The sequence below is a fragment of the Mastomys coucha genome, unplaced genomic scaffold, assembly GCF_008632895.1.
Source record: "Mastomys coucha isolate ucsf_1 unplaced genomic scaffold, UCSF_Mcou_1 pScaffold17, whole genome shotgun sequence".
Lineage (NCBI taxonomy): Eukaryota > Metazoa > Chordata > Mammalia > Rodentia > Muridae > Mastomys > Mastomys coucha.
The window spans coordinates 8366021-8380577 of record NW_022196899.1 but is presented as its reverse complement, the minus strand read 5'-3'; positions in this window follow the sequence as shown (position 1 = coordinate 8380577).

Genomic DNA, 14557 nt, shown 5'->3' with positions numbered 1-14557 from the left:
TCTGAGAAGAGGGGTTCGGTTTTTACTCATCCACTTTCTGCCATGAAAATAAATGTTTTAAAATCATGGACTGGCTAGGCAGTGGTGGCACACGCCTTTAATCCCAGTACTTGGGAGGCAGAGGCAGGGGGATTCCTGAGTTCAAGACCACCCTGGTCTACAGAGCGAGTTCCAGGACAGCCAGGGCTATACAGAGAAACCCTGTCTCAAAAAACAAAAACAGAACCTTCACAGGGCCAAGGGTCTCTCCTTCCATTGATGACTGACTTTGCCATCCTCTACTATACACATGCTGCCAGAGCCATCAGTTCCACCGTGTGTACTCCTTGGTTGGTGGTTTAGTCACTGGGAGCTCTGAGGGTACTAGTTAGTTCATATTATTGTTCGTCCTAAGGGGCTGCAAACCCTTCAGCTCCTTTGGTCCTTTCTTTAACTCCTTCATTGGTCATCAACGGAAGGAGAGGCCCTTGGCCCTGGGAAGGTTCTGTGCCCCAGTATAGGGGAATGCCAGGGCCAGTAAGCAAGAGAGGGTGGCAAGCAGGGGCAGAGGGGAGGGAACAGGGATTTGTTCTTGTTGTTGCTTTTTGGTTTATTTATTTATTTATTTATTTATTTTTGGAGGAGAAACTGGGAAAGGAGAAATCATATGACATGCAAATAAAGAAAATATCTAATAAAAAAAAACAAAAAAACAAAAAACCAAAAAACAAACAACAACAACAACAAAACCACAATAAAACCATGGACTGTCTTTTTTCATAGGGGTCCACCATGGGGAGCAATGAAGCAGGACTTCACCTAAAAGCCACTCCCCCAGAAGGCCTCTCTGTGCTCCCAGCCACAGAAACCACAAAGTCTAAGGCAAGCCAAGGAAATGCAGAACTTAGTCTGTCAGTCCCACATCAGAATTGAAGACACCAATGTGAAAATAGCTAGAATTCTTAAACTCTATAAAGACTGCCAGTGGACTAGTGTGGTGGCCAATGAGAAAAACCCTGGTTACTCAATAGCATCAAGCCAACAGAGGAAAACCCAGGAGAACTCGGATACAAACATTTGCTGGTGTTTTTCAGCATGGACTGAGACCTTTCCAATTAAGCATTAGACTGTACAGATGGTAACAAAGAAACTACTAAAAGAAATTCTTTCAAGGTATGTTTTTTCTATAAGCTTATATGGTCACACAATAGACCTATATGTGTGTCCCAGCTAAGTTAGAGATTAGCTAATATTCTGGGGATTGATTGGAAACTTCATTGTGCTTACAGACCTCAGAGTTCAGGATAGGTAGAGAAGAATAAACAGACTCCTAGAAGAGACCTTAATTAAATTGTCCTTAGAGACTGAAAGTGACTGGGTGACTTGTGCTTACACCCTTCATCCTTTACAGAGTACAGAGTTCCCCATATTAGATGGGATTTATCCCTTTTAAAGTTATGTTTGGTTTTCCTACTGACAGAAGTTATTACAGAAACAGATGATTGCTAATTATTACACAGTCTTGAGGGTGTCCAATGGATATGCAAATGTGTTTGGCCAAAACTTTGCGCTTTCCATAAAACAGGTCCACCTCCGGAGCACTACCAACGTTAACCTGGAGATTGACCCGTAGACATTGCCAGGGGTCCCTAGAGTTTCACTGAAAGAGTCCCTGTGCTACAGAGTTCCAGCATGGAAGCACCACACATCCGTTTGCAGTTGAAGAAGACCCTGGCCAGGAGGAGGAAAATTTAGCCTCAAGACTCCCTCCTCTCTCCCACTGATGGGTCCTTACCCATGCCCCAGGGACACCACAAAGACACAGCCCTGTTACTAGTTGTTTTCATGAAGTTTCAGAAAGTCCCATGATTGGGACTTCTAGTCACAAGAGAAAGAGGGAATGAGGTGTCAAAGCTTTTAAATTCAGACTCCATTTTTGAGAACGTGACCTAAGTCTGAACTCGGGTAGACTAACTAACGGGCTGGTATCTAGCATTAGTTTCCAAGTTGCCCCCCAACAAAGCCTGAGTCCAGCTCTAGTCTCTAGGCTAATCCCCAACAAGAGCAAAGTTTCTAGGTTACACCCCCAACAAGACCAGTGTCTCCAGGTCATTCCCCCAACAAACCTGCACCCCCAGGTTACAAGCCCATCCCCTGCCTCATGACCACCAATGCAGTGGAGAGCAAAAGTTAAGTTTGTGATATGACTCCCAGCACCAGAAAATTATGTTAAAAGCAGCTTTCCAGTTAAATGCTTGCACGCATATTCTCTGCTTGCTGCGCTCTATAAAGTCTTGCGACGTAGATATTCGGGGCTCCCCCACCACCAAAACTGTCCTGCATGACGATGGTGCATTGGGGGGAAGGAGAGTTAGCTCCAATAAAATACCCTCCTGTGAGTTGTATCAAATTGTCCAGCGTGTGTGTTCTTGGAAATCACTAACATTTCCCTGGCCCAACAGTGTTAATCACTGTCCCATGGGTTTTGTTTCTGGGATTCATGCAAGTGGATTCTCCTCTTATTCTTGACTTCAAGGAGTAAGTCAACTAAATAATACAACAAAAACAAAGGGTCAAGCAAGAGTAAGAGCTCTCAACTCAGTATGGAATTCCTCAGCTTTAATCCCCCAATTGATGACAATGGTGCTTTGGTTTATATAAGAGTAAGGAGGACATCATGGAAGGTTTACAGAGGAAAGTGGTAATGGGAGCCATCTGAGAAAAAAAAAGAAATAATTGCTTAAAATTTGAAATTATAATTTATTTACCCATGAGAGAGCTATATGTGATCAATCAAATCATCCAGGGAAAGACAAGTTAAAAATTGTCTCACTTATCTACAGGATTTGGAAAGTTTGATCTCCTGTAGCTAAGAGTAAAGGAGTGGCTACCAGATAAGGAAATTTTAGAGGGGGGTAAGGGGTGGGAAATGCAAATAATCACAGGCTTCTGCTGTATACCAAGGGGCTAAAGATACTGACAACAACTTGCTGTAAACATAAAACAGCTGAGAGAAAAAAGCGCTGAGCATGTATGTCAGCATGAACTGATTTTGTCTGAGGAAGTACATATATTAAGTCTGATTAGACCAGTGAGTCCATATATATCAAAAGACCACATAATATACCTAAAATCTGTGAATTTTTTGTTAGTTAAAAATAAAAAAATATAAACTAAACAAAGATAAACTTTAAAGCTTAAATGTATAATGGATTCTTTCCATAGCAAAGTAAAATTTAAAGCCATGTAAATAAGAAATAAAAATAATAAAATATATATAGCATTTAGATTACCAATTCAAATATTCATTTAAAAGCATAAAATTTAAATAGCTTAGTAAGAAATTTATTCTATAAATTTGTAAAAAATTATTTCCTAGTTCTGTAAGTTTGTCCAGGAATGAGGAAAGCAGAATCTCTCTCTTTTATAGGAAGCTAATTAAGTAAAGACACAATAAAGAATTAAATTGTATCTCGATTAAGCATAAGCACAAAAATGAATCTCAAGGATAAACATAAGTACATAATTCTGAAAAAAAATAGCCTATCAGTTTACAAAAAACAAACAAACAAACAAACAAAACAAAACCTAGGCAAAACTGGAATATGTAGTAATAAAGGTTTATAATCCTGAAATATATTCCTTTCTGATACAATCATTTAATACAATATTTATGTTAACATTAAATCTAAAAGAGATATGCATACATTAACCAGAACATAAAAGAAAAAACAGCCAGAATTCACTGGTGATGATAGAAAGTAGTTGAAATTCCTTCTTAATTAGGAAGCAAGGCCTACCTTCACTGTGATCTAAGAACGTATATTTTTTTAAATCACATGAATTTTATGTTTAAGTTACTCGGTACCATACCAAAATATACCCAATCAACTGGACAAATATCAAGAAACAAATGTTTAAATGGCAGATGAAGTCAAATCTCATTCGTAAGTGTTTATGTGGCATAAAATAAGCCTCTTGTCCAAAACTATGATAAGTTAAAATTAGGAGTAGGATTTAAGGAGACACAGATGAAAATTCTAACTTTAATAGATTTTCCAAACCATTTGGAAGTAGCCAGAAAAGTGATATAAAAATATATATGAACAAAACAAACCGGAAATATAAAACTACTTAATAAGCAGCATAACTTCTGAGCCTATGGAAGGAGAGTTCTTTTGCACGGTTTTCTCAGTTGATTTTCATGTTGCTTTAGAGGAGGAAGGGGTGGGGGGTCAGATACAAGCTCACAAGCCAGGCCTAGAGAACTACTGATAGAACAATAGCTCCTGCTAGGACTGGGGATAGATGATTTTTAATGGCTATCTCATTTTGGTAGCCACAGAAACAAAAATCAATATGCTAACACAGTTATTAATAGAACAGAGGTAAAGTAATAAGTATCCACCTCCAAGGAAGTAAAAGTACAATTAGTGAAGGTTGAACCACACTAGAAATAAGAGCTATTAATAAAACATGAAAGATAAATGCTAGCACACCCTGTATACAAAAAGGAGCATTTAAACATTGGTGTTTAGGAGTTATAGCCTTAGCAAAATTTTGCCCACTAATAACCACAAGCTGTTATTTTATAGCTTTGAAAACAAGGATGGTCACAAAATATGCTGTGAGTCTCACCTAAGGATTTGCTGTATAAGTTTTTCCTACCCACCTCTGTTTCAGGCTCTTTTTCATAAAGAACTATGTAAACAGCAGGCAGTGCCAAGGTTACCTGAGGAAATCAAGTAAGCGAATAAACGATGCTGTAAAAAATTTTTCTTGGTATGAATTAATAATTGAATACAGTTCTTAGAGTTATTCTACTCAATACTGATTTACCAGAAAAAATGTGGGTAAAAGCGGCAAAGAAGTAAATGCTACTGTGACATTTATGATTGTTTAATTGATTACAGTTTAAGCTGATATAAATTTTAAGACTTTACCATGGTAGCAATATTTCAAAGAGCAATCACATACATTAACTATAAAAGATAACAATTGTGTATGCTATCTGTAAAATCGGTGATGCCTTATTTATTAAAAAACTATCAAAAGTTTTAACTAGAATGTAAACAATATATTCAATTCAGGCTTAAAAATAGGGCAAATTACATATGAGATATCATGAAGATATAAAAGAGTCCAGAATATATCCTTACCTCCTTAGAGTATATTATGTCTTGTGTAAGTAATATAAGGACATTTTAAAACTTATATTGATAAGGGATTATCAAAGATGCATGCATGTATTTACATAAATGTAAACATAATTAATCATTATTACATTGTTAAAATAACATTTGCATGCCACCATGAAAACTGTCCATTGCAAGGATTGTTTATTCATTGTGGCATTCATTCCTGGTTACCTCTCATGAATAATTGATTTCTCATTTACATAACTCATCAAACCCTTAGTATTTTTCTGAATATTTACTATGTGTATGGTTTAGTCTAATTTATTTAGAAGTGCATTTGTTTATGTTATTTATTATTACTTTAACTATGTCTATGTTTTGGGGTATGTGCACATGAATTCATATGCTTATAGAGTCCAGAGTTATTAAATATCACTGGAATTGAAGTACCAGGACTTTCTGAGTTTATTGATTTATTTTTGGGAATCAAACATGGGTATTCTGCAAAAACAGAATATGATCTCAATTGGTGATCCATCTCTCCAGCTCTAGCAAATGTCTTTTCAATGTGTAAATATTTCCCTATTTAATTATACTTAAATTTGTCAAGTAAAGTTACAATGACAATAAAACCATTCTAGAACAGTAATAAAAATCACCTTTAAAGAATTTCTATATTTTTAAAATGTTTTCAATTTTCTACCACAGTATAGTATTACTTTCTGTCATTAGAATGTCATTGAATATGAACAAGTTAAAAACTTATAAATTTAGGATGATTATAATAACAACCTGAACTCCCCACCTCATAGCTGGAAAGGCAGCCTCATTGACAAGCTAAGACCCTCACAGTTCTTTGTGATTTGATCTCTTTATAAAACTAAATTGGAAATCATGTTGTTTCTCTGGTGTGAAATTTACTGGGAGTCTAACAAAAGCACCTACATCCACCAAAAATATAATGTCTCATAAATTTAAAGGAAATAAATGTAATGGTAAAGATTTCCCCTTCTTTTTCTAGTCATTGCAAATGGTACAGAAGAAAGGCAAGTGCTTTCATTAAAAGAAAATCTCATACAAAAACTGAGTAGCTTAATATTGTTTGTTAAAAATTAATGCCCTCAAGAAAATTCTTAGTAACCAATAATTTCCATAAGGTGACAGTCACTTGAATTTTTCTTGTCTTTCAAATTATACATCTCTGTCCTAGGTTCTACACAGCTCTTTCTATCTGACAGTAATATTAGTATGAAGAGGATACTAATGTATTTTAGTAACTATAAAAATGGAACCAATTTTAACATTTGAATATTCATGGAAAAAATTAAAATCTAATATAAAATTTTCTAACTAGTATTTATGGTATATATAAATAAATGCTATCCCAGTGCATAAAATACATGAAAGGCTATTGCTCTGTAGCACAGGGTACTTCTTGTTATTTTAGGATAAATTTCAGGAATTCCTCATAGAAATACAGCAAATGAGATAATATCACCTGGGAGTGTTGTTGAAACTATTTATGCTTTGCTTTAATTTTACATGTTAAGAGTCAAGTCTTTACATGTTACCTTGCAATACATTAAACAGTCAATGGCATCTAAACATAATTTTATAAAGTAGGGGGAAATCTTGATAACTTATAAAAACTTAAATGCTGGTACAATTATCCAATTGTAGGTTCAATGACAAATTAAACCCGACAAAGTAGAAACAAAATTAACATACTTTGAAATGGAGACATGTTCACACTAATGAATTAATTTCTGCACTCACCTGGCATTTTTTTGTTTCAGCAATAATAAAGGGAATATAATAGTGAAGATGGGTGAACCTGTAAGCTTCAGTACTTGGTGAGTTCATTGGAATGATTATTATTTTATTACTTCTTCCATTAGAAGACCCAAGTTTAAAGATGTTTATATTTCAGTGAAGTTTATATTTTCACTGTAGATTCATAGTATAGTTTAGATTTTATCTAAAGGTTTCAGTTTAGCAATGACATCAAATGAAATAGATTTATCTTTTCTCTATTTTCGTCTAACGGAAGCTCTATTTTCTGTTCTGGGAAAAAAATAACATGAAGTTGAATTCCATTTACGTTTCAAGCTGACCCACCTTGTGTTCAAAGGAAATTCCTTAAAACACATAGAAATATTCTCTACTTTAAGTTTTACATTGAATAATGTAATACAAATTATATACATAAGTTTTATAATATAAAGAACTTTCTGTGTATACCACAAATTATTATAAATGCCCACAATTTTTGTTTAAGAAGGAAAATATAAATTAAAAATGTTATATTTATTTTGACTTTTGGTGAAATTATTATTATTATATTATTCAGTCTCTATTTGGCCATGATTTCTCAATTATTATAATTTCTAGGTTGTTGACTTTATATATAAATATACATATATATATGGAATTTATTAATGTGGCTTACAAGTTATGGTCAGTGTAGTTCAACAGTGTCCAAGGATCCAGCAAGTGTTTAATTTGCAAGACTGTTACTTGAATGCCAGGGAAGTCATAAAACACTCCCAGTTTTCAGTGTACATTGGACTTCCAAAGGAATAGGTTCTGTCTCCAGGGAAGAGGTGGATTTAATAATGTCTTTACTGGATTGTAAAAGAGTCTGCATCCTTAAATTGAGCATTCTTTAAAGCTGATTATTTGAATACCATTTCCCTTATTGTGGACAGGTTGGAATGATACAGGATTGAGTTCTTTTTATCATTATTTTTGTACTGAAAATAGATTTTTTTCCTGACTCTTGGCTTCCCTTCCAAAATTCTTCTGAGATTCTCCCTAACTTCTCTTCTAACCAAATGAACGGCTCTTTAGGAAACAAGCAGGAATCTGAAATATACTAATAAAATAAAATAAAATAAAAACAAATCAGAATGGGACAAAGTATTAAAAAGGGGGTACAAAACAAAGGCTCAAAAACAAAGCCACAGAGATACACATTTGCACATACAAAAATTCCACAAAAGTACAAAATTGGATACCATAACATATATGCAGTAGACTTATATGGTTTAAAATAATAATGCACTAACAAAGAATTATGAGAAAAAGAACCTCCAAAAGGCCATTAAATATATTTTAATTTGAAAAATCTACTGTGAAGCCTATTGCAGGGCATGGTGCCTTCCTGGAGAGTTGTTTGTGCATGGTATGTACTCACTTATATGTGGATACTGGGTATAAAGTAAAAGATAGTCCGTCTACAATCTATAGGTCCAGAGAGGCTAAATAACAAGGATGGCTCAAAGAAGGATGCATGAATCTTCCTGGGAGTGGGAAATAGAAGAGATATTGTGGCTGGACTTGGGGCAAGTAAGGATGGGAACAGGGGGTCAGGGGGGGAGAGGATGGAGTGATGGAGTACAGGAAGAGGCAACTTCAATTGGGCTGGATGTTTCAGGGGTGAGGTATAAACACAGAGTAATAGAAACTCTCAGGAATGTATGAAGATGACCCTAGCTAATACACCTGAACCAGCTATGTCCTGTAACCAGGCAAGTGGAGGGATTGAAACACCCATGCATCCACATAAAGCTTCAAGCTACAATTTCTCCTGTCTGCAAGACACACTGGGGTAAAGGTGGCTCAGAAGTTGTGGGAGTTGCCACCCAATGACTGGTGCAGCTTGGAAACTATGACATGAGATAAAGCCCACAACTGAAACTGGCTGATGCCCCAGAAGCCAGATATTGGATAGCCCAGACACCTAGGATAGAACCAAATATGCCCAGAAAAATAAGGAAATAAATAAATAGGTAGACAGATAGATAACAGATAGGTAGATAGAATAAAAAGGTAGATAGATAAATAATGAAAAGCTTCCTAATTATATTCTGCTATACTTACAAACAGAAGCCTAGCACATAGAATTTAGAAAGATTATATCCAGTAACTTATGGAAACAGATGCAGAACTTCACATCCAAACAATAGGAAGAGCTCTATAAATCCTATAGAAGAGGAGAAGGAAGGATTGCAGGAGCCAGGGGAATTAAGGACACATAAAGAAAACTCAAAGAATCAACCAATCTAGTCACAAAGGGGCTCACAAAGACTAAACCAACAATCAGAAAACCTGAATATCTCTGACCTAGGCACTCTGCAGATACTCAGTGTTTACTTAGCTTAGTAGTCTTGAACTTCTAACAGAGGGAGCAGGGGCTGTCTCTGACAGTTTTGCCTGTTTTGGTTACTCCTTTCCTCCTACTGGGTGCCATGTCCAACCTCAGTATGAGAATTATCTAGTCTTATTATAATCTGATATGGCATGTTTGATTGATACTTCTTGGAATCCTGCCCTTTTCTGAAGGGAAATGGAAGATGAGTGGGAGAGGGGGAATTTGGAGGAGATCAGGGAGGGGACACTGTTACAGGGCTGTAATATATGGGAGAGTTAAAAAAGTGGTTTGTTTAGTCAGTGAAACTCCATTGGAGAAAACTTAACTATTTTTCTCTTGCAACCGGTTATTTGTTAACTGGAGATAGTTTTGTGTTAGGTATGTGTCCACTTTCACTCTCAACACTGAGACCCCATATTGCTTAGTTCAATGTCAGACCCTGAACTTGCTGCCACCATCTTGTGAGTTCATATGTGCATAAAAAGGCCTTGTTTTCTTGGTATCCTCACTCTCCTCTGGCTTTTGTAATATTTTTGTCTCTCCTTCCTCATGGTTCCCTGAGGCCTGGGAAGAGAGAGACTTGTTGGAGATACTCCATTTTGGACTAAGATTTCCATGGTTTCCTTTCTCTTTCTGTTCATGGTTCAGCATTGGATCTCTAATTGAATCCAACTACTGCAGGAGGAAACATCACGGATGATAGCTGACAAGAAACTCTACCACAAGTACAGCAGAAATTCATTACCAGTAATTGTATTGCAATGTTCCCTGTGGGATGCAGATGTATCTGGGGAAAAGCCCATGAACATACAGATCAGATATACCAAGCAGATCAAACCCACCCAGACCAAGTTACAGCAGACCTCAACATAAAACTTAACTGGAATTACAATAAAAGACATAATTGTTAGGCCGGAGATCTTTACATCATTCCTCTTCTCTCTGTCCTGAGTGGAGTGGCCCTTAAACCAATGAACTTTGAGCAAATCCTAGAAGTAGTTCAGGAGAAATCTAAAATACCTCACCATCCATCCAATTCCTTATACAGGCCTTGTTCAAATATCCAACCTGGACCGAGGAACACTCGATGACTAACAGATCCTTCTGTCCTATATTTTTTGCCAAATCTTACCCAGACATAATAGTCCTACCTTCTAAACTAAGCCCACTTAAAGCCCAGGCTAAGGTTCTGGCCCTGGCATTCAAGGTCTTTCATAATCTTGATGAATACAACCAAGAACATAGGTACCAATTCTTGGTTAAATCTCTCTATCAGACTTCTGGTACTGCAGCATTTCAAAGAAAGTGGATGCCAGGTCGGAAGAAGGTCCTTGCTTAAAATATGGCAAGAAAGGTCACTCTGCCTTTGCCTGTCCAAATCCTCACAATCCTATGTAATCATGTCCTAAATGTCACCAGGAAGGCCATTGGGCATTGGATGTGAAGTTCTGCATCTGTTTCCATAAGTTACTGAATATAATCTTTCTAAAGTCTATGTGCTAGGCTCCTGTTTGTAAGTATAGCAGAATATAACTAGGAAGCCTTTCATTATTTATCTATCCATCTTTTTTTCTATCTACCTATCTGTTATCTATCCATCTACCTATCTATCTATTTATTTATTTCCTTATTTTTCTGGGCATATTTGGTTCTATCCTAGGTGTCTGGGCTATCCAATATCTGGCTTCTGGGGCATCAGCCAGTTTCAGTTGTGGGCTTTATCTCATGTCATAGTTTCCAAGCTGCACCAGTCATTGGTTGGCAACTCCCACAACTTCTGAGCCACCTTTACCCCAGTGTGTCTTGCAGACAGGAAAGATTGTAGCTTGAAGCTTTATGTGGATGCATGGGTGTTTCAATCCCGCCACTTGCCTGGTTACAGGACATAGCTGGTTCAGGTGTATTAGCTAGGGTCATCTTCATACATTCCTGAGAGTTTCTATTACTCTGTGTTTTTACCTCACCCCTGAAACATCCAGCCCAATTGAAGTTGCCTCTTCCTGTACTCCATCACTCCATCCTCTCCCCACCTGACTACTTCCAGGGCAAAGTTTCCCTTGGGTCATCCAGCCTCCCAGCATTTGCCTTGGATATTCTGGGCCTGGCAGTCAAAGACTGATACCACAGTGGAAGCTCTACTCCAATGGCCATGGTGAGTATCTGGTAGCTGGCGGGTCTCTCTCTTTTTCAATAGATTTAGGAGCTGTTTGTTCTATATTTCCTGCTTACTCAGGCAAGATTCATCCTTCTCAGGCCTCTGATAAAGCTGATGACTAGGCTAGTGACAGATTTGTCAGTTTAATAGCCATAACCAAGGCTTCAGTTGCATTCTCCATTCTATTCCTTTGTTTAAGTCAGGCCACAAGCCTCACTTTTCTAGAGCTACTAGTCCGTGTAGACACAGTTTAGCTTGTTAACAATCACATAAAATAGATATACTTAGAAGCATATTTCAAATTCTACTATTATTTTATTTAAAGAAACTCTCTTTACAATGACTGGTCTCAGTAATCAATTGCCTGTGTCTTGTGATAAATGACTGGGTAAAAAAAAAAGTGTAAAGTTTATGTAAGATATGAGAATATGGAAGCTTGAGTTGGAGGTTCTAAAAGTATTTTTGGATTTAAGACAGTAATTTATATGTCTGGATTTAAGATATAAAAGCCTAAGTAAGTCATGACGGCTTAAGAATGTAATCTAAGGTATATAAAGTTGTTTGAGACTTCAGTTTTCCTTTCCATGCTACTATTGAAGTCCCTCTCTCATGGTCAGAATACACACCAGTCTTCCAGACCCCTCCAGATTTCTCCCTCAAACTGCTACTTTCAAGATTTTTCCCCTCATTTAGTCATTGGCTATTCCTTTGTTGAGAAAGGAAGCCTTCTTCTGAACTGTCATACATTTTGCCTTTTTCTCCAACAATAGCTCCAAGAATAACTTAGTACTACCTACCATTACCTAGAGATTTCCGGTCTCTACTTAGGAGACTGAAAACTTATTGTTTCTATGACATCCTCCCATATGAACAATTAAAAACCCAGAGAAACTTTCCACTGAGTACAGGAACTTTATTTTATTAATTGCTGTTATTTTATACCGTTAAGTCTCTAACCCTTTGTTACTCTTCTCCATTATCCTGACACCACCATTCACTTTTAGTCCTAAATCTTAAAGTTGCTTTTCTCTAAATACTCCTGAATATCTATTCCCCAAATCTTTCTGCCTTCACATAGATTTCTTCTGATACTCAGCAGTCCTGACAGCAATCCTGATCGGTCCTTCCTCAGGGATTCAGAGACTGCCCTCACCTTTTGGACAGACAGTACAGAACTTCCTTCCTGCCTTTTTCCTACCTGCTTTAGTATGTAGATGACCTCCTCCCTCAATGTCCTTACCTCTCTGATAGCCAATATCACACTGCTACATTCCTCAGTTTCAAAAGTTACCTGTTCTCATCTTCAAAACTTAACTCCCCAAGTTACCCATCTTAACTCACTCACAACCATAAACACCTCATTTTAAGCCCCCTTGTCCTCTCTACTCCTGATCTCTGCACTCATGGTCTGTGTCCTCTAGATTCTCTATATGTAGCCACTCCTAGACCTTCTCCTTCCTCCCATCCACAATTTCTTAAACTTAAAACATTTTATTTTGGCCCTTCAGATCACAGATCTGTATAAACCATTCCATCTTTACACTCCCAAAATCAGTCTCAGATTCCATCCATCTAGGCTTGTCTTATGAAAAACTCATCACTCACAGTTTTCATCTGTCTCTCCTCAATCCCTCTATCTTTATACCATACCTCAATGTTCCCTAGATCCTCTACACTGTTGTCCAAATCTATCAAAGACAATTCCCCCACATTTCTCATACCTAAGAGTGCTACTTCTGCTTACATGTATTATGTGGATGACAGCTCTTGTCAAATTGCCACATCAGATTGATCCTTCTATTATCACTAAAAACAATAATTGTGCTAACAAGTCAGCCCGAGTCACAACCCCAATTTTATGATTCACCCCACTTTTACTACTCATTCCAATTCTCTCCAGTTTATCCTATTACAGAAGCCAGATAACAATATAACACTCCTCCAACAGAGAATTATCTCCTAACCCCAGGTTTGTATACTCATCTTCATTGCCCAGTTTCTTTTCCCTCAAGATCACTCATTCACCACAAATCACATCTCTTCTCATCATACTTTTCTTCCATCCAAATGATTTCCCAACATCCACTGCCAGCTGAGTACCTTACAATCATTAACTATCTAGATACTCTCAGATATCAAAGACTCTGAACAAATCCTATTCTCCCAATTATAAAACATAACCAAACACAAGCCATTTCCTCTATGACATATACATGTTTTTATGGCCCAAACCACATTTGGGTCAAAGTCATAAAACAAACTCTGTCTCTTCTTAACTTCACTAATTCCTCCTTTAATGCCTCCTACTGCTTTCTTAGCACTTCTCCTCAATGTCCTCCATTGGTCACAATCCCTCTTGCCACAATACCCAAATTACTAATGCTTCACCCTTGCTACTGACTGCATGTCATCTTCATCATCTAAATATCCCTTCGGGAACCAAAGCCAACTTCTCTCAACTTTTACACACAATCACAACCTCATGTTACAGATCTTTACTCTTATATTTGCCACGATTCTCCACACTCATTCACATTCCTAAAGCATTTCAATTTCAGAATCTACTTAAGCAACCCAAGAAAGACTATTCTGATGAAACAAGAACCTCTCAGATCATATTTTCTCCAACACAACCAGATGCAGACTTCAGTATTTGTTACTTAAGTAACTCTGTAAATCCAATCTAAAATTTCCTGGATCATCTTAAAAACTCTCAGGCTCAGGCTTAGAGACATGGCTCAGAGTTTAAGAGTATTGGCTGCTCTTCTAGAGGCTTTGAGTTCAATTCCCAGCAACTACATGGTGGCTCACAACCATCTATAATGGGATCTGATTCCCTCACCTAGTCTGAGTGCATAAACCAAATAAACAAAAACAACAAAAAATATGACTCAGATAACCAGGACTATGAATCTAAAGGTTTCAAACATACATCCAAGAAAAAACTTTTTCTAAACCCCATCACTTTACCCCTGTGCCTAGTCTATCTGTCCCCACAGATTTAAATCAGCTACATACAATTCCAGCAACTCCAGCACCAGCCCCAACTTTTTCCTCACTATCTACATCTTGGTCCATCTTCACAGACAACACTTCTCTAGTCTCAGATGTTTTTGAAGAACCTGGACATCT